The following is a 24034-nucleotide window of genomic DNA, read 5'->3' as shown; positions in this document are numbered from 1 at the left end:
AAAAATAGCCAGTATGGAATTTTGAGCTGTCATTTTTCATACATATGCCCCAGGTTTATATCTAACTTTCGTTAGTTGACCAGTTTGAGATGAGCAACAGAAGAAGGAGGAGACAATCAGGAGGAGGAGACAATGATGCATCTGTTTTTCTCATGCGACTTCGGCATCAACTTCTGGTGGAAGATTGAGCAGGAATGGAACATGGATTATAATATTATTGAAATGATTACTGAAGCTAAGAGCAGATCCAATAACAAATTCTTTAAGGAGGCCATGATGGCGGGTTGCTGGAGTATATGGAATCAATGCAACAGTATTGTCATCGATAATGTTCAAAGAGATCTACAACTGCTTCAATTTGTTTAAGACATCTTTAGGTTTGATCAGACATAGAATAAAACCGAGTCTTAAGGAAGGCATGCAAGACTGGTTAGACACATTGTAATTTTTTATTTTTTGTACCTCCTCCATTGTAAATACTCTCCATCCTTTATATATAAAATATCTTGACGCAGTGGGGGTCTTCCCCACTGGATTGCCAAAAAAAAGATGAGCAACATAAGATTTTCGAAAAATTGATCTTTAGCTACTGTTCTATTTTGACAGATTTCTGCACTATTTTCATTTGCCTCCTAAATCTATTTATTTTTTAGTTCTTTTGATCAAAGAGCTTTTTGAATAGTTGCTACAGTAGCTAATGCTTTAATAGATGTTTGATATATGTTAGAACTTAATCCAAGTGGATTTATTATTTTCATTGTAAGAATGCTACTAATAAAGAATCGTGTGAAGTTTTGTATGAAGGAAGTTTTCAAGTGTAGGGAGAGAAGAATAATGTAATAAGATGAAGAATGGATAAAATCTCAAGCTTGGGCATGCCCCCTGCCACCCCATGAAATATTCAAGAGTTACAAGCGTCAAAGCTTGGGGATGCCCAAGGCATCCCCTTCTCCATCAACAAAGTATCAGGTCATCTTTCAATACGCTATATTTTTATTGCTTCAAATGCTATGTGTTGTTCTCGGAGCGTCTTTGTTTTTTTTTAGTTTTTTTTGCTATAGCATATGGTTGGATCCTAGCATTCTTGTGTGGGAGAGAGACACGCTCCATTTTAATTGCATAGAACACTCTAGTTTTTCACTTTTACTGTTCTGCGAGTGTTCTAGTTTTCTAGTACTTCGTTTAGCTTTAGTTTTCTATTTTTATTTTTTGTCCAGAGCTTGTTAGTTTGATTTATTCATGTATGATTAGCTCTATGGTCCATATTGATTTTTCTCTCTGAGAGTTATTTCAGATGAGTTGATTGGTGCCGGATACGAGTAAAATATTTCATGACTATAGTGATACAAAAGGAAGCTTGTCTAGAATGTGGCACAGACTTTGACATGTCATTTTGGATGTTATTTTTGTCATATGCTTAGTATTTATTTTTGTAGCATGACTTGTCTCGAATATCTGAGAGTGCCTAATGTGCCATTGAAAGAATCATGTGTTGTTTCCATCATAAAAGCACAATATTGTGGTATTCTCCTTTGATGCTTTATTGGGTTGACTTGGCGCATGCTTATACCATGTTATGACTATAACCATTCAACTAAAGCCTCTATGATCATTTAGTTTTTGACTTGTAATATCACTTTATGCTTTGATTTATAATGTTTTGTTGCTATGCATGATTATGGTCATTATTGCTCTCTTAGTTAGTCGCTCCCAGTCTTTTGCTAGCCTTCGTCTGTGCCGAGTATGATCTCTACTCGTGCATCCAAGCACCATTAACCAATGTTTTCCAAATGTGTCCACCATATCTACCTAGTAGCATTATTTCTATTCCAAGTAATTCATCATATTTTTATTTATCTTCCAAATTAAATTTTGGCATGAGAAAATTAGTTAGTAAAGCTCTCACGAACTTGATGGCATATTTACTTTCTTGTACTTAATAAATTTGATCATTGTGTCTATCTTATGAAGTTTATATGGTTGCAAATTGCAAGCTGGGAGTTAGTATAACCATGCTTTCATGGGGAACACTTTCGACATTGCACTTATTATTTAATTGATATCATGTTCTTTTGCTTATGGATGCCTATCGAAGCAAAATAGAGTGGAAACATGTAAATCCATGGAGTTTGTATATGTGTTAGAGAAACGCTGGGCCGCTAACCTAAGCCATGCATCATTCATGGTGGAAGTTTACAACATTCCATAGTGGGCATTCCGTGAAGCATTTGTAATAAAAAGCTATACTCGTAGTGAATAAAAATTGCTGAGATGCTCACTGTATGTTTGTCTTGTCATTTTGGTGTGGAATTGCACTTATTTGAAAGAGTACTTCCATATCAAGGGGCAAGAGGTACCCCTGATGCGTTCTTTATGATCCATGTATACTTACAATGACGAGAACTTATTTTGGACCTAAGTTTAGTAGCATGAGGTGTAGGTACTCGTATTCAAGAGGCATGAGATTTTCAACTTGTGATTTGCAGGCATATAGCTCATTTTTGACTCACATTAACTTTAACCATTAAAGATGCTTATGATAGGGGCAATGAGAGCTCAAAGCTAATAAGTATCATACTTTTTGGAAGATTTATAAAACTTGTTTATCTTGCTTAATCTGCAAAGAGTCTCTCTTTTATTTTTATTTTGAGTCTTCATCTTCCACTTTATGCATCGATTAAGAGAGCATAGTTGTCCTTCTTGGTGCAATGTGCATAGTCCCAAAATTATTATTGATTGATTCATGATTATGACTATTGCTTGTTCTTAAATTACTTGTATCTAGTCACCCTCTGAACTTTAAAGGTGTCCTAGCATTTATGTTTTGCTATTCCATAATGGACATGTTGAGTATCACTTTACTATGTTTTATCTATGCTCATAAACAAACAGATGCTTTCAATGCATAATTATTCATGATCCATTGTTTGAGTTACTTCTCATGTTATAACATAGTTGCTAAGTTCTATTGAATTTTATCTACCATGCCTTTGTTTAGACTACTTTGATCCTAGCTCATGATGGTTTACATGCTTGATAACGATTGTGTTGGCTTCATGTCACCTCAAAAATAATTTTATTATCACTTACCTACTCGAGGACGAGCAGGAATTAAGCTTGGGGATGTTGATACGTCACAAACGTATCTATAATTTTTGATGCTCCATGCTTGTTTTACACCAATTGCTATATGTTTTGTTTACACTTCGTTGCACTTTTATACATTTTCCGGCACTAACCTATTGACAAGATGTCACAATGCCAGTTCCCTGTTTTCTGCTGTTTTTGTATTTCAGAAAAGTTGTACTGGAAATATTCTCGGAATTGGACGAAACAAAATCCGAAGTGCCGTAATGAAGACGAAGTCTGAAGGGGGGTCGAAGAGGAGCAGTAGGGCGCCCAAACCACCCCTAGGCGCGGCCTGGACCTGGTCCGTGCCTAGGGTAGGTGTGTGGCCACCAGGCACCCCACCGACCTATATCCTTTGCCTATATAAAGCCTCAGACGCAAAAACCCTAAATATACAAGCATCTGTCCATGAAGAGTTCCGTCACGGCCACCATCGTCCAAAGAAGATCCGGGGGGACAGAAGTCTCTGTTTCGGCATGCTGCCGGTATGGGGAATTGCCACCGGGGCCATCTCCATCGACTCCACCAGCATCTCCGTCGCCGTTGCTGACTCCCATGATGAGGAGGGAGTAGTTCTCCCTCGGGGATGAGGGTTCTACCTGTAGCTATGTGGTTTATCTCTCTCTCCCATGTACTTCAATACAATGATGTCATGAGTTGCCTTACATGATTGAGATCCATATAATTAGCTTTGTAATCTAGCGTTATGCTATTCATGTGATCTCCGTAGATTCATTGTCCCACGTGTGTAAAGATGGAGTGTGTGCACCGTGTGGGTCTCTTAGGCTATATTTCACAGAATACATGTTCACTGAATTATAATTTGAGTTGGATGTCTCTATGAAATTGTGGTGTGTTAGTACTGCCTATGAATGATCATAGTATATCGTGGGGTTTTTATTAGTACTTGGGAATACATCTTTGAGGTTTGCTTTTGCAGCTCAACACGGTGAATTAGTGTTTGTTATCTAGCCAGAGAGTAGTTTAGAATAACATAGTGAAGTGCTTATATTTATATTCCCTTATAATATCATTGTTGAGAGTGACCACTAGTGAAAGTATGATCCCTAGGCCTTGTTTCCAAACATCGAATCACCGTTTATTTACAGTTCTCCTACATGTTTACTTGTTTCCATATTTATTTTAGATTGTTATTGTCAACACCCGGATTTTTAAAGTCCGGATGCCTATTATGTCATACATCGCAATCCCAGGAAATTGTTGTTGCGAGGCATAATAGTTAAGTATCACAGTCATCATTCATTACAAACCATAATGTCTTACAAATTGGAATCACATGATCCATATTACACAAATAGTTGATCTAATGATCAACGAACAAACACAAGTTCATAGCGGAAGCGTAAGATACAAGGACTCTCTAGTCCACAGGCCAACGCTCGACGTTAGAAGCTCCTAGTTGTGGTAGACGTCCTGCTGATCGTCATCCTCGTACTGCTGCTCGGCTTCATATTCTGGCCATTTGAATAGCCAGGGACAAAGCCGTGAGTACTTTAAGTACTCGCAATCTAATACTAAAGTAAGTACTAACATTACTATTGAGAGTGTTCTAAGCTCTAAGTTTATTTGCATAAAGCCAATTTTATTTGATAAACATTTTTGTAAGCAACTCCCCAAGTGCTAACTAACTCAAGTGGGAACATTAGTGTCATTCCCACAACTCAGTTGTGATTCAAATTCTAAAGTCTCCGTTCAAGCTCTAGTTCAAAAACACCAGTTACACAGATATAAATTCTGATGACAGAAGCAGAATGGCCTTCCCAATTGTCCATATCCGCGGACGCGGCTATTCGAATAGTTCTACACTCTGCAGAGGTTGCACACTTGTGCCACAACATTTGATTACATCCGTCAGGGATAAAACCCCGAATAATCGTAACTCAGTACGCGGATCATCAACCGTTAACCTTTCACTTACACACCCTAGTATAGGCACCTCTCCCCATGAGCTTGGCCTCCCGGTGAAAACCAACTGTTAACCCGGGAACTGCACAGGGCTTGGCCGTACAGTTCACCATCAATTCACATCATTTCTCAACAACGGAGGCAGCCTCAAGCATAACCCCTATGATGTGTGTTCAGAGGGAACCCATACTAAGACGCATAAATTTCCAGCTAAGCCCTACCCATAATCAGGTATTGTGGGGGTACTCAAAAATTGGAATGGTATCGCATCCAACTCAATCATCAGTTTTTAGCCAGAAATCACCAAGTCAAAGTTTCAGTGTCATATTCACCTTCAAAATCTTTCAATGGAAAAGACTCATCATTCCAAGGTTTTTACTATCATTATTTCATCAACACCTGTTCCCAGCTGGAGTAGTCATTTTTAATATTTAGCACTAGCAACTATGTATGAGGGGTGCTAAGTATTTGCTTTGTTTCGAGGCTAAGTTTGCTACTCTTGTGCTAACCCAAAACTAACCAGGTAACATCATAAATCCAAAAGTACTTTGATAAAACAAAGGTAAGTAAAGCTTGTAAAGTAAAACTGGGAAAATAGGATCATAAGCATAAAGTAAATGGGGTAATGCTTTGCTCATGGTGAGCTTTGCACTTTGCAAGAGTATTATCTTGCCTTGGTTGGGAAACTGGTCAAAATGGTCTTCTTCTTCTTGGAAGTAGACCTCCTCCTCCTCCTGGTACTCCTCGGTACTAGCGTCTAAAAATACGAATACGGAGTACACAATCATCACACCAAACTAATTTACTAAACTAGGCACAAACATGGTTCACACACTTAACTAGCATCACATATTACTATTATGTTGGTGGATGTGTTTTTCTTATTACTTAAGAAAAATAATTTCCTCTCATACTAACCTTAAATGTTACTTTGAATTATTCAGAGAAATAATTTCCTCTCATTATCTTATTAAGATTTAATTTCTCTTATGCATAATATGTGACCTAGGTTGACCCAAGTCAACCTCTTCACACTTATCATTTGGAGAAAATGATTTAAATGAGGTGAGCACCTCATACCATTTAATTCTAGCATATCAAAGATTTAATATCACCAACAATTCCTATGGGACCTAAATAACCAGAGTCTCCACTTCATTTGGAATTGGTGGTGACAAGATTTAAATGAGAGAAACTCCCTCATAGGATTTCTTAATAGTTTTGGACAATACCTTTGACTAGAAATAGCCATAAAGGCATTTAAAACAATTAAGCCATGATCATTCAAAGTAAGCATGGCATATTTTTGTAGAAACAATTAGTATAAGTGAAAAGTGAATTATTGGAGGTGGAATTAACTGAAAAGCATTTATGGTTGATTTTTAAGAATTATTATAAGGCAGAAAAGTCCCTGGCTTGTTTATTTTGTCATTTTAATTCTACAATAGATCTTGAGTTCTATCCAGTGGCATTGTGTAGATAAATTCCTAAGGTTTCCAAAAATATAAAGTTTGTAAAATTTGGCCCAGTAGATTGGTCCCTATTGAATTTCAAAGTTTGCATCAGATTAGGGTACTTTTCTATTTTCAAATTTTGAATTCAAACCGTGGGCTCGCGCGGGAAATAACTGGGCTGCAGAGAAAAAGAGAAATGGGCCGGCCCAGTACTGCGTCCAGCGCAGCGGGCCGCCTGACAGCGTGGGGGCCACGCGTCAGTGGGACTTAACGCCCGAAGCGGTACGGGGAGAGGAGAGCCGTGCGATTAGAACGCGATCGCACGGTCGAGAAGCATCGTCGTCGACGATGAGCGAGGGACTCACTGGCGGCGGCGGTAGGGGGTCGGCGAGCTCGTCGGAGGTCCGGCGGTCGTCGGCGATGTGCGCAGGGACGTTGTCGACGACGGTGAACCAGATGGAAGCAGCGGCGTCGCCTGAGGTGGTCTCCTGCTCCGGCGGACTCCGTGTACTGGCGGCGGCGTCGATCTTGCGATTGGAGCAGTGGGGTGGCTAGCTGGTGAAATTGAGCGGTCGAGGGGAGTTGTGAAGATGAGTGGAAGGTGTTGGCGTGCTCAGTTCAGTGGGAGGGGCTCCCCTTTTATAGCGGCGAGAGGTGGCTGTGGCGACCGGCTAGGGTCGTCGTCGTCGTTCCAGGGCGGCGAAGAGGCAAGGGATGGGCGCATCGTGTTACTGGTGTCCTGGCGAGGCTGACGCGCTTGATGGTGGTGAAAACGAGGCTCTGAGGCGACGGTGAGCTTGACGGGGGTGTGCGTCACCGTGGCGGAAGCTCGTCGTCGTGGTCGTCGCGTCTGGCGTTCCCGTGGGCCAGTGAGCGTGTCCAGGCGGTTCAGTGAGGCGTGGTGCGTCGACTGGCGCTGAGAGGAAGGGTGGAGGGGACGCAGGGCCGTGGGCGTCGTCACGCCCTGGCGTGTCCAGGGTTGGCGCCAGGCGCGCTCTGGCGCGGCATGGGCGCGTTCTGGGCGCCACTGGGCGCGCCAATGCCCGCGTGTGCACGCGTGGTCTTGGTCAAGGGGGTGCACGGGCGTGTTCAGGGAGGTGAGAGGGAGCGGCCAGACATGGTGGTGTGGTGCTGAGCTGACCAGAGAGGGAGGTGACATGGGGGTGGCATGCCATGCCACGGCATGGCATGGTTTAGTTGATTAGATCAAACAATGGCCATTGCAAGTGGTGGAACTGATGTTGTGAAGTGAGAGGAGGGTCCAGGGGTTGCTGTGGTGTCTCAGGTTGGACCAAGTCCTCTCCATTTTCCAGCATGGGCATCATTTGATACCCTGCCTGCCAAGTGTTTGTGGAAATGCCCGAAAGAAAATAATTTTTGAATTTTGCAAATCTTTTTGGTGGGTTGTAATCATATATTAAATGGAGCATTTTGGTGGTGGTGGTGGTCAAAATGGAATTGAGATGCAAAATCACATTTTGCATATGATCTTGCATATGTGAAAAAGTTCCAACTTTGCTTGCTTCTCATTTGAAATTGGTGATGAATTTGGGGTGGTGGCTTTGGGCAAAGTTGAAGTGCTTGATGTTGTCTTGGATGAGGTGTAAAGAGTTGACAAAGTTTAGAAGTGGAAAGTAAAAATCCAGGGGCTCAAAGTGGGCATCAGGGTAAAATTGACACATATGACCATAATCACATGTGAGCTCCATTTTGATTCAAATTTGATTTGAATTGAGTTGGCTTGATTTCAAAGGTGTTAATAAGTGTTTAGTAACCATTTACAAGTAATGGTGCAAACCAAATTGGCCTAGATCAAAGATTTGTAGAAATGGCATAGGCCTTATGTGAGGGTGAAGTGGATTTTTGGAAATCCTCTTCTATTTTATTTTTATTTGGCTAGGGGTGATCAAGTGATCATTGCTAGGGTTTTAGAATGAGAGTAACACATAAACAAGCATTATGGCAAAAGCACACTCAAACAAATTAATAAGGTGAGCTAATATGCATAGTCCTATATGATGAGAAAAAGTTTTTGTTGGCTCCAAATTTTGGGATTCTTGAATTATCTCTCTCTTGTTCCTTTTATTGAAACTTGGGATGTTACAAACCCTTCCCCCTTACAAAAGAGCTCGTCCCGAGATCTAGCGAAAACTAGGTACTAAAGAGATCTGGGTATTCCTTCTTCATATCTTCCTCACGTTCCCAAGTGGCTTCTTCTTCGGTGTGATTACTCCATTGTATCTTCAGGAACTTGATACTCCTGGTGCGGGTGGTCCTGAATGCTTCTTCAAGGATGCGAATAGGCACTTCGCGGTAGGTTAGGTCCTTGTTGATATCAATGGCTCTGTGGTCGATGTTCTTGAATACTTCGGTCTTCTCAGGCACTTCTAGGCACTTCCGAAGTAGTGAGATGTGAAACACATTGTGTACGGCGGACATCTCTTCCGGCAGTTCCAGCTGATATGAGACTTCTCCTCGGCGACTCAGAATCTTGAATGGTCCGACATATCTGGGGGCGAGCTTTCCTTTGAGTTGGAATCTCTGCATTCCCTTGAGGGGTGAGACTTTGAGATACACAAAATCTCCAATCTCGAATGTCATCTCTCGGCGTCTCTTGTCGGCGTAGCTCTTCTGTCTTGATTGGGCGGTCTTGAGGTACTCGCGGATCTTGTGCACCTTCTCTTCGGCTTCGCGGAGAACATCGGGGCCGAAGATTTGACTATCTCCGACTTCCGACCAGTTCAGAGGGGTACGGCATTTCCTTCCGTACAGGGCTTCAAAGGGGGCCATCTGTAAGCTGGCTTGATAGCTATTGTTGTAGGAGAATTCTGCATATGGTAGGCAGTCTTCCCATTTGGATCCGTACTCTAGCACACAGGCTCTTAACATATCTTCTAGTATCTGGTTGACTCTCTCGGTCTGTCCGTCAGTCTGTGGGTGGTAGGCTGTGCTGAAATTCAGACGGGTTCCTAATCCTTCATGCGCTTTCTGCCAGAATCTTGAGGTGAATTGCGATCCTCTATCTGACACAATTGACTTCGGTGTTCCGTGCAGGCTGACTATTCTGGAGATGTATAACTCAGCTAGCTTTGGGCCTTGGTATGTGGTCTTGACGGGGATGAAATGTGCAACCTTGGTCAACCTATCAATGACTACCCAAATGGAGTCATTTCCTCTGCTAGATTTGGGCAATCCTGTGATAAAGTCCATACCGACAGAATCCCATTTCCACTCAGGAATCTGTAAGGGTTGCAACAGTCCTGCGGGTCGTTGATGTTCTGCTTTGACTCATTGACAGATATCACACTTGGCGATGTAGCTGCCTATCTCTCGCTTCATTCCGTGCCACCAGAATTGTTCCTTCAGGTCTTGGTACATCTTGGTTCCTCTGGGATGAATGGAATACAGTGTATCATGAGCTTCCTTCAGAATGACTTGCTTCAACTCCGAATCTGATGGTACACACAGGCGCTCGTTGTACCAAAGAACTCCTTCTTCATCTACTGTGAATCCTGGTGCCTTTCCTGCAGCTATCTGACTCTTTATTCCGTCAATGCTGGCATTTCCCTTCTGGGCTTCTTTTATTTGGCTCATCAAAGTGGGTTGGAGTTCAATGCTGGCTAAAAATCCTTCGCTTACTAGCTCCAGTCTGAATTGTTCAAACTCTTGGTACAGGCTTGGTTGCTCTATTGCGATCATGGAGTTCAACTGACACGGCAGTCTGCTCAAGGCATCCGCTACCACATTGGCCTTGCCGGGGTGGTAGTGAATTTCCATGTCGTAATCTTTGATTAACTCAATCCATCTGCGCTGTCTCATGTTCAGCTCCTTCTGGGTGAAAATGTACTTCAGGCTCTTGTGATCTGAATATATCTTGCATCGATTACCCATGAGGTAATGACGCCAAACCTTCAGGGCTAAAACTACGGCTACTAACTCCAAGTCATGAGTTGGATAGTTCTGTTCATGTTGCTTCAGTTGCCTGGATAGGTAAGATATCACCTTGCCTTCTTGCATCAACACACATCCAAGACCAGTCTTGGATGCATCACAATAGACATCAAATGGCTTGGTGACATCGGGCATGATCAAAATTGGGGCTGTGGTTAATCTGAGCTTGAGTAGCTGAAAGCTTTCTTCACATTTGTCATTCCAGTCAAATTTCCGGTCCTTCTTCAGCAGTTGAGTCATTGGTCTTGCGATGCTTGAAAATCCTTCAACGAATCGGCGGTAATATCCCGCCAATCCTAGAAATGCTCGGACTTCAGTCTGGGTGGTTGGGGCTTTCCATTCCTCAACGGTTTTGATTTTCGCGGGATCTACAGCAATTCCTCCTGCAGACAAGATGTGTCCCAGGAATCCTACTTCCTTCAACCAAAACTCACATTTGCTAAACTTGGCGTACAACTGATGCTGCCTAAGGGTTTCTAGAACCACTTCCAAATGCTGCTCATGTTCTTCTTCTGATTTGGAGTAGATAAGGATGTCGTCAATGAAGACAACGACAAACTTATCCAGGAAATCCATAAAGATCTTATTCATGAGATTCATGAAGTAAGCGGGGGCATTGGTCAGTCCAAAGGACATGACATTGTACTCATACAGTCCATATCTGGTGGTAAAGGCAGTCTTTGGAATATCTGTTGCTCGGATCTTCAGTTGATGGTAACCTGTCCTCAGATCAATCTTTGAGAATACTTGGGCACCGGTTAGCTGGTCAAACAGGTCTTCTATCTTTGGCAAGGGATATTTGTTCTTGATGGTGACATCGTTAAGCTTACGATAATCCGTAACCAAACGAGTGGCACCGTCCTTTTTATCCACAAACAAAACTGGTGATCTCCAAGGTGACGCACTTGGTCGAATCAGACCCTTGTACAGCATATCATCCAGTTGCTTCTTCAGTTCCATCAGTTCTGCGGGGTTCATGCTGTAAGCTCTCTGGGCTATAGGTCCGGTTCCGGGGATTAACTCGATGATGAACTCGATATCCCGATCCGGGGGCATACCGGGTAGATCATCCGGAAACACATCAGGGTATCGACAGACGACCCTGATTTGATCCAGAGTTGGCTTGGCTACACTTTGGTTGCAGGTAAAGTTTCTGGGTAGTTTTTCAGATAAGTGTTCTATTATTATTCCGGTGCTACTTGTCATGGTGATGGCCTTCTTGGCGCAGTCTATCAATCCATGATGTTTCGCCATCCAGTCCATACCCAGGACTACTTCCAATCCTTTTGTTCCCAGAACAATCAAGTTTGCATAAAAGTCTATTTCATGGATTCTGATGGGTACATCTTTGCAAAATTTTCTAGCTTTAGTGGTTGATCCAGGTATTTGAACTACCATGACATGTTTCAAGCTGATTGGTTGAATCTTACTAGTGCACACAAAATCTTCTGTAACGAACGAATGCGATGCTCCAGAATCAAACAACACTCTTGCTGGTGTTGAGTTAACAGAGAACATACCCAGCACCACGTCAGGTGCTTCCTGGGCTTCCTCAGCATTCATGTGGTAGAGGCGACCTCCGCGGTTGTGCGGGTTGTTGGGGGCGAACTTCTTGCCGGTGGAGACACGGCGTTGCTGCTGAGCTGGTGGTGCGGGGTTGCCTGCGAGCTTGGCGAGCCTCTTGGGACACTCATTGGAGTAATGCCCCACTACACCACACTCATAGCAAGTGATGGTGGTCTTGTCTTGCTTGTTCGCGACGGGGATCGCATTGCTCCCGGTCCTTGGTGCGGTGTTGGTGTTGTTGTTGCTGTTGTTGTGGTTGGGGGCTCTCGGCGGAGCGCGGTTGAAGTTGTGGTTGGTGTTGTTGTTGTAGTGGCCTCCTGGCCTGGGGTTTCCTCCACTCCGGTTCTGGTAAACCGGACGTGACATCTGTGCATTGGGCTTGTTGGTCCTGAAGCCTCCGCCTGAGTTGGGGCGATACCTTGGGGCATTGCTAGGCCCACTCTGATTCATCATGCGGCGCTTGCGGTTCTCGCTGGCTTGGTGCAGTTTGCCCTCCATCTGGATGGCGGAGTCAACAAGGGCTTCGAGGTCGGCAAAGGGGATGTTGATCAATACAGTCTGCATCTCATCATGCAGTCTATTCAGGAACCTTTCCTTCCTCTTCTCAGTAGTGTCGGTCTCATCCGGGGCGTACCTTGACAAAGTTAGGAACTTGTCGCGGTATTCCACCACGGACATCCGGCCTTGCTTCAGTTCACGGAATTCATCTCTCATCTTCTTTATCAGACCCGGGGGCACATGGTACTTGCTGAACTTGAGCTTGAAATCAGTCCAGGTCATAAACTGTCCCGCGTTCATGGCATGGGTGCTTGTCCACCAAGCTCTTGCTGGTCCTGCTAAGTAGTGCGTGGCAAACAGCACTTTCTCATTCTCTTCCACTCCAGCTACTTCTAGATTGTTCTCCATAGTTTGGAGCCAATCATCTGCATCAAGTGGTTCCTCAGTCTTGCTGAAAACTGGCGGGTTGGTATTCTGGAAGTTCTTGAGCTTGGATCCTGGATGATCATGGTGGCCTTGATTGTTGTTGGCAAGCTGTTGAAGTGCTGCAAGGTTGGCTTGCCTTTCAGCTCTTTCTGCTTCTCTATCTTCCAGCATAACTTGCAACATCTGCATCATAGCGTCTTGATTCGCATTGCGAGTTGGAGGGGCCATCTGAGCATTGAGATTGATCATGAGATAAGAGGGAAATTTTCTTCTATGGCTTGTTTTGTTTTTAAGTTCAAAAGCTTAAAACTTGAATTCTTTTCATGATGACACAAACATACATTCATTCATAGCAAACAACACACATTACAAGCTAACACACTAAGGGTTTTAAGAACCCTTCTTCTCCAAGCTACGATACATGGGGCGGGATACAACTCACACCTACGATAGTGCATAAGTGAACTACTCCTCATCCTCATCAACATCGATGGGGGTGTGGTCATCATCTTCGTCGTCCAGGAAGTCGTAGTCTTCCCCCTCGGTGTTCTCATCCTCCTCGAAGTCGTTGTCGTCACTCAGGTAGTCGCTTCCTCCCTGAATGTCTTCTCCATCTTCTTCATCTGTTCCTCCTGGGCCTTGACAGTGGCCTCGAGTGCTGCTACCTTCGCGCGGAGGCGGGTGATAGTGGCATCTTTCTTCGCCCGCTGCTGGCGGAGAGTCCTGCGGTCGTTGGCGAGCATCTTGATGGCGTCGCCTTGCTCGATGATGCGGGCGTGAGTCTGGTTGGCGTACTCACGGGAGTGGTCGAGATCCTGCTGAGTGTGGTACAGCATGAAGTCGAGATGCTCCACATGGTGCTTCAGCTCCGGGTGGGATGGCATGTCCATGGGCTCTCCAGCAGAGTTACGCCTCGCGAGGTGGGAAAAGCGAGGGTCCCTGAGTGCTTCCCCGCTCATCCCGCACAGGCGTGCGAGTCCCTCCTGCAGGGCGCGAGCAAGTCCGTCCAGCCAGTTGCTCTCCATGAAGGAGAAGAGGATCCTCTCAGAAGTGGGAGGCTCCATCTTGCCCCTCAAGTCAGCGGTGATGATCCACTGCAGCTCGCCTCCTGGCTGGTCCGTGATCTGCGATCCATGGAACTCTGGGTGCGGGCGACCAAGGTGGTCGGACAGGGCGTTGAGATCGTTCTCAAAGATCAAGCTTCCCCCATTCCCAAGCTGGTAAAACTTCGTGTTCACGGGCTCCATCTGAAAGTGAAGAGAATGATTAAGTTAGAGAAGTGACCAAGTGTGGCAAAATTTTAGTTATATTTCTAAGGAAGAGCATGACTTCTTGTTTTTCCAAAGAACTTAAAGAGAAGACAAAGACTTAAATTTTCAAAAATACTTCATTTCCTTTTGAAACTAAATTTTCAGAACGTCCATTTCTAACTAGGGTCTCCTAAGGTCAAACAATGGCTCTGATACCAACTTGTCAACACCCGGATTTTTAAAGTCCGGATGCCTATTATGTCATACATCGCAATCCCAGGAAATTGTTGTTGCGAGGCATAATAGTTAAGTATCACAGTCATCATTCATTACAAACCATAATGTCTTACAAATTGGAATCACATGATCCATATTACACAAATAGTTGATCTAATGATCAACGAACAAACACAAGTTCATAGCGGAAGCGTAAGATACAAGGACTCTCTAGTCCACAGGCCAACGCTTGACGTTAGAAGCTCCTAGTTGTGGTAGACGTCCTGCTGATCGTCATCCTCGTACTGCTGCTCGGCTTCATATTCTGGCCATTTGAATAGCCAGGGACAAAGCCGTGAGTACTTTAAGTACTCGCAATCTAATACTAAAGTAAGTACTAACATTACTATTGAGAGTGTTCTAAGCTCTAAGTTTATTTGCATAAAGCCAATTTAATTTGATAAACATTTTTGTAAGCAACTCCCCAAGTGCTAACTAACTCAAGTGGGAACATTAGTGTCATTCCCACAACTCAGTTGTGATTCAAATTCTAAAGTCACCGTTCAAGCTCCAGTTCAAAAACACCAGTTACACAGATATAAATTCTGATGACAGAAGCAGAATGGCCTTCCCAATTGTCCATATCCGCGGACGCGGCTATTCGAATAGTTCTACACTCTGCAGAGGTTGCACACTTGTGCCACAACATTTGATTACATCCGCCAGGGATAAATCCCCGAATAATCGTAACTCAGTACGCGGATCATCAACCGTTAACCTTTCACTTACACACCCTAGTATAGGCACCTCTCCCCATGAGCTTGGCCTCCCGGTGAAAACCAACTGTTAACCCGGGAACTGCACAGGGCTTGGCCGTACAGTTCACCATCAATTCACATCATTTCTCAACAACGGAGGCAGCCTCAAGCATAACCCCTATGATGTGTGTTCAGAGGGAACCCATACTAAGACGCATAAATTTCCAGCTAAGCCCTACCCATAATCAGGTATTGTGGGGGTACTCAAAAATTGGAATGGTATCGCATCCAACTCAATCATCAGTTTTTAGCCAGAAATCACCAAGTCAAAGTTTCAGTGTCATATTCACCTTCAAAATCTTTCAATGGAAAAGACTCATCATTCCAAGGTTTTTACTATCATTATTTCATCAACACCTGTTCCCAGCTAGAGTAGTCATTTTTAATATTTAGCACTAGCAACTATGTATGAGGGGTGCTAAGTATTTGCTTTGTTTCGAGGCTAAGTTTGCTACTCTTGTGCTAACCCAAAACTAACCAGGTAACATCATAAATCCAAAAGTACTTTGATAAAACAAAGGTAAGTAAAGCTTGTAAAGTAAAACTGGGAAAATAGGATCATAAGCATAAAGTAAATGGGGTAATGCTTTGCTCATGGTGAGCTTTGCACTTTGCAAGAGTATTATCTTGCCTTGGTTGGGAAACTGGTCAAAGTGGTCTTCTTCTTCTTGGAAGTAGACCTCCTCCTCCTCCTGGTACTCCTCGGTACTAGCGTCTAAAAATACGAATACGGAGTACACAATCATCACACCAAACTAATTTACTAAACTAGGCACAAACATGGTTCACACACTTAACTAGCATCACATATTACTATTATGTTGGTGGATGTGTTTTTCTTATTACTTAAGAAAAATAATTTCCTCTCATACTAACCTTAAATGTTACTTTGAATTATTCAGAGAAATAATTTCCTCTCATTATCTTATTAAGATTTAATTTCTCTTATGCATAATATGTGACCTAGGTTGATCCAAGTCAACCTCTTCACACTTATCATTTGGAGAAAATGATTTAAATGAGGTGAGCACCTCATACCATTTAATTCTAGCATATCAAAGATTTAATATCACCAACAATTCCTATGGGACCTAAATAACCAGAGTCTCCACTTCATTTGGAATTGGTGGTGACAAGATTTAAATGAGAGAAACTCCCTCATAGGATTTCTTAATAGTTTTGGACAATACCTTTGACTAGAAATAGCCATAAAGGCATTTAAAACAACTAAGCCATGATCATTCAAAGTAAGCATGGCATATTTTTGTAGAAACAATTAGTATAAGTGAAAAGTGAATTATTGGAGGTGGAATTAACTGAAAAGCATTTATGGTTGATTTTTAAGAATTATTATAAGGCAGAAAAGTCCCTGCCTTGTTTATTTTGTCATTTTAATTCTACAACAGATCTTGAGTTCTATCCAGTGGCATTGTGTAGATAAATTCCTAAGGTTTCCAAAAATATAAAGTTTGTAAAATTTGGCCTAGTAGATTGGTCCCTATTGAATTTCAAAGTTTGCATCAGATTAGGGTACTTTTCTATTTTCAAATTTTGAATTCAAACCGTGGGCTCGCGCGGGAAATAACTGGGCTGCAGAGAAAAAGAGAAATGGGCCGGCCCAGTACTGCGTCCAGCGCAGCGGGCCGCCTGACAGCGTGGGGGCCACGCGTCAGTGGGACTTAACGCCCGAAGCGGTACGGGGAGAGGAGAGCCGTGCGATTAGAACGCGATCGCACGGTCGAGAAGCGTCGTCGTCGACGACGAGCGAGGGACTCACTGGCGGCGGCGGTAGGGGGTCGGCGAGCTCGTCGGAGCTCCGGCGGTCGTCGGCGATGTGCGCAGGGACGTTGTCGATGACGGTGAAGCAGATGGTAGCAGCGGCGTCGCCTGAGGTGGTCTCCTGCTCCGGCGGACTCCGTGTACTGGCGGCGGCGTCGATCTTGCGATTGGAGCAGTGGGGTGGCTAGCTGGTGAAATTGAGCGGTCGAGGGGAGTTGTGAAGATGAGTGGAAGGTGTTGGCGTGCTCAGTTCAGTGGGAGGGGCTCCCCTTTTATAGCGGCGAGAGGTGGCTGTGGCGACCGGCTAGGGTCGTCGTCGTCGTCGTCGTTCCAGGGCAGCGAAGAGGCAAGGGATGGGCGCATCGTGTTACTGGTGTCCTGGCGAGGCTGACGCGCTTGATGGTGGTGAAAACGAGGCTCTGAGGCGACGGTGAGCTTGACGGGGGTGTGCGTCACCGTGGCGGAAGCTCGTCGTCGTGGTCGTCGCGTCTGGCGTTCCCGTGGGCCAGTGAGCGTGTCCAGGCGGTTCAGTGAGGCGTGGTGCGTCGACTGGCGCTGAGAGGAAGGGTGGAGGGGACGCAGGGCCGTGGGCGTCGTCACGCCCTGGCGTGTCCAGGGTTGGCGCCAGGCGCGCTCTGGCGCGGCATGGGCGCGTTCTGGGCGCCACTGGGCGCGCCAATGCCCGCGTGTGCATGCGTGGTCTTGGTCAAGGGGGTGCACGGGCGTGTTCAGGGAGGTGAGAGGGAGCGGCCAGACATGGTGGTGTGGTGCTGAGCTGACCAGAGAGGGAGGTGACATGGGGGTGGCATGCCATGCCACGGCATGGCATGGTTTAGTTGATTAGATCAAACAATGGCCATTGCAAGTGGTGGAACTGATGTTGTGAAGTGAGAGGAGGGTCCAGGGGTTGCTGTGGTGTCTCAGGTTGGACCAAGTCCTCTTCATTTTCCAGCATGGGCATCATTTGATACCCTGCCTGCCAAGTGTTTGTGGAAATGCCCGAAAGAAAATAATTTTTGAATTTTGCAAATCTTTTTGGTGGGTTGTAATCATATATTAAATGGAGCATTTTGGTGGTGGTGGTGGTCAAAATGGAATTGAGATGCAAAATCACATTTTGCATATGATCTTGCATATGTGAAAAAGTTCCAACTTTGCTTGCTTCTCATTTGAAATTGGTGATGAATTTGGGGTGGTGGCTTTGGGCAAAGTTGAAGTGCTTGATGTTGTCTTGGATGAGGTGTAAAGAGTTGACAAAGTTTAGAAGTGGAAAGTAAAAATCCAGGGGCTCAAAGTGGGCATCAGGGTAAAATTGACACATATGACCATAATCACATGTGAGCTCCATTTTGATTCAAATTTGATTTGAATTGAGTTGGCTTGATTTCAAAGGTGTTAATAAGTGTTTAGTAACCATTTACAAGTAATGGTGCAAACCAAATTGGTCTAGATCAAAGATTTGTAAAAATGGCATAGGCCTTATGTGAGGGTGAAGTGGATTTTTGGAAATCCTCTTCTATTTTATTTTTATTTGGCTAGGGGTGATCAAGTGATCATTGCTAGGGTTTTAGAATGAGAGTAACACATAAACAAGCATTATGGCAAAAGCACACTCAAACGAATTAATAAGGTGAGCTAATATGCATAGTCCTATATGATGAGAAAAAGTTTTTGTTGGCTCCAAATTTTGGGATTCTTGAATTATCTCTCTCTTGTTCCTTTTATTGAAACTTGGGATGTTACAGTTATTACCACTCATATTCATTCATATCACTTGCATTTTACTATCTCTTCGCTGAACTAGTGCACCTATACATCTGTATTGGGTGTGTTGGGGACACAAGAGACTTCTTGTATCGTAATTGTAGGGTTGCTTGAGAGGGATATCTTTGACCTCTACCTCACTGAGTTCGATAAACCTTGGGTGATCCACTTAAGGGAAACTTGCTACTGTTCTACAAACCTCTGCATTTGGAGGCCCAACACCGTCTACAAGAATAGAAGCGTGCGCAGACATCATACGCTTACTATGGGTGTATTCCATCACATCATTCACCTAATGATATGATCTTGTTATTATTAACATCAAATGTTCATGATCATGAAACTATGATCATCTAAGCTAGTTTAACAAGAGGCTTATTAGGGACTCTTTTATGTTTACAAAACACACAAGTATTAATCTTTGCGGTTAATACAATTATAGCATGGGATGCAAACATTTATCATAAACACAAAGATATAATAATAACCATTTAATTATTTCCTCTTGGGCATATCTCCAACAGTCTCCCACATGCGGTAGAGTCAATAATCTGATTACATGGTAATGTACCTAACACCCATGACATTCTGGTGTAGGTGTTTTGCTCTAGGGAGAGGTTTAGTCGAAGGATCTGCCACATTCACATATGTGTGTACTTTGCACTTCATTTGTGTCTCCATGCATCACTCATTTTTTCAAATGAGTCAGTATTAATCGTATATGTTTGGTCTTCCGGTGGAACCTTAATTCTACGGCCTGAAATATGTCACCAATATTATCACATACAATATAGCTCCATAGTTCTGACATTACCGGAACTACACCAAGTTCTAAAAGAACTCCTTGACACAAACACCCTTGGTTATTGTCAAAACAACAATATACTATGTCTTCGTTTGTAGAATCTGTCACAATATTTAGAACTAATCTAAATCTAGCGTAGACTTTTTCTAGCCCATTGTACTACCTTTAAATGAACACTCAGCCTAACTGAGATTGAAATTTATTTTTCTATATGACCAAACTAATATCGATGCAACACCTTACATCAATTTGTTTGTTATTACCCCATATAAAACTATATATTTATATCCTCGGCTCTGACATAGTACTCTGGGATATTCTGACTGTTGTCCAACGATTATCATATGAATCATTCTGATATATGTTCGTAACACCTTAGAGCACAGGACATCTGATTGTACATATTATTCGTGATCTATAATCACTCATGTGTTTTTACTCATTGAGTGTCACATACACTCAAGTTTTGTTAAACCTCCACATGGAAAATAAGACCTTCTTGACGTTTTCATATTGAACTACTTCAATAATTATTCTATGTACTTTGACTTGAACTTATTATGCGTTTCAATCTATCTTCATAGATCTTGACGCTAAATATGTTCTCAGTCCATATGCTTTCAATGAAATTAATTTTCAATGAAACATTTTAATCACATCAAGTACAAAATTGAATTATTTCTAATCAATGATATGTCATCCGCATGAAGTATTATAAATATGTCTCTGCGCTCTCACTTAATTTCTTGCAAATGCAAACGTCTTCATTGTTTCCGATGAAATCAAAACTCTTTGATTATTTCATCCGGTGAAGATTCCAACTCCGCAATACTCACTTCATCTAGTGAAGTTTGTATACCTATCTAGTATTCTTCGAACTAGCAAAACTCTCGGTTGTATCTTGTATACACCTTTAATACATACATATGTTAAGGAATGTATTTCTTCCATCCTACTAACATATCTCATAGAAGAAATATGTAGGGATTACAAGAATAATTCGCGTAGACTACAAGCGTCGCTACGGATAATCTAATCTTATCGTGGTCAACTCTTTGAACTTTGTCGTAAATAATCTTTCGAAAAGTCGAGCTTGTTCTAGGATATTACATCCATGTCCATTAATTTTATAGATCTATTTACTTTCAAAAAGTATTTATTCCTTCAGAAGGGTTACCAAGCTCCAAGCTTGATTGTAGATACTATCTCGGACTTCATGGCAGTTAGCCATTTTAACGGAGTCAGGGCCTATCATAGCTTCTTTGTATGTAGTTGGTTTATAATTGTTCAAAATCAATCCTTTGTTCACAAATTATTTATTTCATCACAAAGTAAACCATACCTACAAGGTTCAATATGAACTTCTATCTCCATGGCTATAACACTTTGTAGACATGGATTCCATGAGCGTCGTGGCTGCTTCCGGAACCATTTCCAATGATGCACTACTCTGCTCATTATGCTCAGGTTCATAAAACTTATCGAGTTCCATTGTCCTCCCACTCAAATATTTCGTAAGAAACAATATCTTGGAAATAAGAAAGAAACATTGACAAACACTTTTGTCTTTGAGTTCATAGTGGAAAGAATTCCCAATTTGTTCTCTCGAATAACCAACAAAGGCATTCATCCGATTTTGGTTGTAAACTCATTTACTTATGACACACATACTAAAATTCAGAAATGACTATTAGGGTTTATACCCATGCCATAACTCTTATGGCGTCATTTCTACGGATTATGATGACGCTCTATTTAGTGTAAAAGCGGTAATCTCTAAAGCATAATCCACAAAAATATAATAGCATCATTTTATTTTATCTCACCATTAATCCAACAAGGTTTGGATACGTCAGTTTGTGGAACAATTACGCAACTCTCTTAGAAGTTTGCTAAAACTCGTAATTCAAATATTTCCACCATGATTCAATTATAGATATTTGACTTTTCCATTACGATGATTTCCACTTCGTTCTGAAATTTATTTGAATTTATTTAAATGTTTCAGACTTCTTCATCATCAAATAAATATATCCATATATATACACTCAATTCATTGTTGGATGTTTTCATGAAGTAGAAGAATCTTTCGCACACAACTATGCTTAATGAACTATATACATCATCATGTATGTTTCCACTAAGTTAGTTGTCCGTTGAACTCTTGGCCTATGAGTGGTATTTCAGTCATTCTCTTTAGAAAATATTTGCAATTGCCAAACGGTTCAAAATTGAATGACTTCAAAAATCCATTTGCATGGAGTTTCTTCATGTGTTACTTTCTAACATGACCTAAATGGCGGTTCCACAAATAAGTGGAATTCTGATCATTTGTCTTATGACACTTTAGCGTCAATTTTATGCATGTGTGTTTCACCATTAAGATTTATAATAACTTATCCATCGTACATGGATTATTGTCATAATTTGAACAACTCATTTTTTTCATTTCAAAATAATAATTATTAAGTTCTTTATAATAAATCTAAAGGGCTAGGTAGAATGCCAAAAATGAAGATAATAACAATTTATTTTGTTCTAGATGTGCATTTTTACCACATTCCTTGTTAGTCACTTAGGCCATTGTATTCTTGTATTGCATTGTCATGTATGACATCTCATACAAACCAATATGGTACAAATACCCAAGAATTCCATTGTGTGTCCAATCAAAGAATACATTCATAACATGTATATCATCTATATACACATGAGCTAGAATTTCTAGTCTTTTCTTTCTTTCTGCAAAAAACTTTTTTAGTTTCTCTTTCGACTTTCCTCATATTTCAGAAAACACTTCAACATCAATAACTTCTAGACTTGTTGGTCAAATACCAATAAACTTGAGGTTCGTACTTTAAAGTTAATCATCACATGACAAGTGTTCCGGATTTCACTATTAGTAACTTTTTAATCTGATGAAAAATTTCACTCATATTTTTATCCATCAAATCATGACAACTTCATGATGAAGCTACTATGACTTAGCGGATTTCGACTTCCATGACCACCGTCTTGCTGTCTTAATCGACCAACACCCTTTGTGGGTTCTAGGTTAGCGCGCAGTTGGGCACCGTAACCCGGCTTCCGGTTCATCCCGCATCGCCAGTTCTGCTTACCAAAAATGGCCCACTTGGAGCACCCGATTCCGTGGCGCGGCTCACCGGAGCAGCCGCACCATCCTACCTATTTAAAGTTTGAGAATAGGTCGAGGGCGTTGCGCCCCCGATGCCTCTAATCATTAGCTTTACCTGGTAGAAATCGTAATGGGCTCCAGCTATCCTGAGGGAAACTTCGGAGGGAACCAGCTACTGGTCGGTGTGATGTGGGCGATGGTGTGCCTGCTTGCGGCATGCCGGCCTCTAGTGGTCAGTGGCATGGTTGCGAGGGAAGTTGCCTCTTTCTCAGACATCAACAGTACCCACACGGCTATGTCCCATGACTAGAATTGGTAGGGGTCCACTGAATTTTGTTCTGACAGATCTTTTGCGTCGTAGATTGGTGGCTCAATTATCGATAGAGAAACCAATTTATTGGGGTTCTTTTTTATGTTACATACGGCGCCACGACCTGTTATGTGTGTCGCATGTTTTCTATTTTTAAAGTGCTACCTTGATTTTTATGTATATGATACACTGAGATGGCACCAATATTACATACTTGTTTCTTTATTGTTAGATAAGTTAGGAAATAGTGTTGGATATATCGCAGAGAAATGTTTCATAACGATGTAACATTTTTGAATGTTACATACATAGAGAAAAAGATTACATTCGAGATTATTTTGTACCATTGGCGGACTTTTTTGCATCAAAATTTTGCGATTGCACAATTTATATGATATTGCGGATAAATGTTACATGCTATTGAAAAAATCAATACACACGAACCATTTTTATACCATAACTGGACATGTTGGAATCACTCATTACAGCCGGATGATGCCTAGCGTTGGGCAATTTATATCATCATAGAAAATAGTAATCTCTTTTTCGATAAAGAAATAGTAGTGTCTTAAGGAGTACACGGGCTAAAATCAAGTATTCATACATAAAAAGTACAGTCACCTCTCAAGAGGCAAGACCACAAAACTTGTCGCCCCTGAATTTCTCCTTTCTGCTGAATTAGTGACCCATCTTTCGATCTTAGGATTCATGTGCTCGTGCAACTTTCTGTTTCCTCCATCGATATGCATTTCTTCAAGAACCATGGCATTTTTAGCAAAGAACTTTATCAGCTTGACACCAAGACAGTTCGATTGTTCTAGTCGGAATTGCAAGCCCACTCTCTTGAGAGAGTTCCGCAAGCATTGAAACAGGCCCGGGCTCAAGGTAGTGATCTCACAAACCTCGTCATCATACTCTCCTTCCTGTGAAATCGTGTTGGGCTGGAAGCCACACCGGTCGAGGCGATCGACGGACTTGTTGCAATCAGATCTGAATTTCCTTTCGA

The sequence above is a fragment of the Lolium perenne genome, chromosome 3 (genome assembly GCF_019359855.2).
Source record: "Lolium perenne isolate Kyuss_39 chromosome 3, Kyuss_2.0, whole genome shotgun sequence".
NCBI classification, from domain to species: domain Eukaryota; kingdom Viridiplantae; phylum Streptophyta; class Magnoliopsida; order Poales; family Poaceae; genus Lolium; species Lolium perenne.
The sequence above is the reverse complement of the archived record's forward strand: the minus strand, read 5'-3'. Positions refer to the sequence as shown.